The sequence below is a fragment of the Myotis davidii genome, unplaced genomic scaffold (genome assembly GCF_000327345.1).
Source record: "Myotis davidii unplaced genomic scaffold, ASM32734v1 scaffold172, whole genome shotgun sequence".
NCBI classification, from domain to species: domain Eukaryota; kingdom Metazoa; phylum Chordata; class Mammalia; order Chiroptera; family Vespertilionidae; genus Myotis; species Myotis davidii.
The window spans coordinates 53071-54520 of record NW_006284343.1 but is presented as its reverse complement, the minus strand read 5'-3'; positions in this window follow the sequence as shown (position 1 = coordinate 54520).

The following is a 1450-nucleotide window of genomic DNA, read 5'->3' as shown; positions in this document are numbered from 1 at the left end:
TTTTTCTTATCTGTAAAGTGGGGGTGATTATAATAGTGCCTACCACGTGAGATTATTATCTTGATTACATGTGCTAATATTTAAGTGTGTTTTGCACATAGAAAATGCCATGTGATTGCTAAGTAATACAGCAGTGCTCGGCAAACTCTTTAGTCAACAGAGCCAAATGTCAACAGTACAACGATTGAAATTTCTTTGAGAGCCAAATTTTTTAAACTTAAACTATATAGGTAGATTACATTGTTATTAACTTCACTAGGGTACTCCTAAGGCTTAGGAAGAGCCACACTCAAGGGGCCAAAGATCCGCATGTGGCTCGTGAGCCGCAGTTTGCCGACCACGGCATTAGGGTATAAATTGCCATTCCACTTTTGAAATCCCAGTAAGATTCTTCTTTCCTTTTTACTTTTTAAATTTTATTGATTTTGGAGAAGAAGGTATAGGGAGAGACAGAAACATCAATGATGAGAGAGACTCATTGGTGGGCTGCCTCCTATGCGCCCCCCCACTGGGGATCGAGCCTGCAACCCCGCAGGTTCCCTGACCGGGAATTGAATTGTGACCTCCTGTTTCATAGGTCAACGCTCAACCACTGAGCCACACCGACCGAGCAAAACTCTCTTTTTATGTTGGCAAGCTAATACTAAAGATTATTTAGAAGAGTGAAGACATAGGACTTGATCAAGACAACGTTGACAAAGAAGGTTAAAGAGGGTGGGCTTGTTATGCCTCCGTTCTGCAGAGGTTGCATGTGAAGAATGAGGACACGACACTGAAGGAGAAGAATAGAGTCTAGAAGCCAGCCAGGTCCAGAACACACATCCTACATTCAAAGTTCGAGGGGAAAAAAGGTTACTGAAAACAATTTCCTAAATTATGTTCTCCGAGCACAAAATGTGGGCGATGTTATTAAACGTGATCATTTTGTATTTTCTACAGAAGACAGCAGACATACAGAAACCATCAGAAATGGTGAGTTTTTTGTTTTTTTTTTTAATGTCTCACAGTCTCATGAATTAATGAGTTCAACCTGCTTCTACTCGGCTTACTGAGCAATTTCTGAACTCGTGGAATTAACCGAAGGGTAAACACAATAGGCTACATATTGAAGGGCAATAGGTAAGAAAGACTTCCCTGTGGTTTGCATGGACGAGGGGACACAGAGGAGCCTGTTGCCCTGAGAACTGCATGCCTAGCACTTTGCTTCGCCTTCAGCTGTGTGCTTAGGAAATAATTGCAGCCCAGAACTTAGACTTACTGCCTGTAAGCAGAAAGGTAGCAGCCCTTGCTTTTTCCCTTTTCGTCTTCAGCTAAAGACAAACTTCATGAATTCCAAGAAGCTTTGGAACAGCATTGTCTTCCAGTTACATGAGATGGAGAGAGAGAGAGAGAGAGAGAGAGAGAGAGAGAGAGAGAGAGAGAGAGAGAGAGAGAAGAGAGAGAGGGAGGG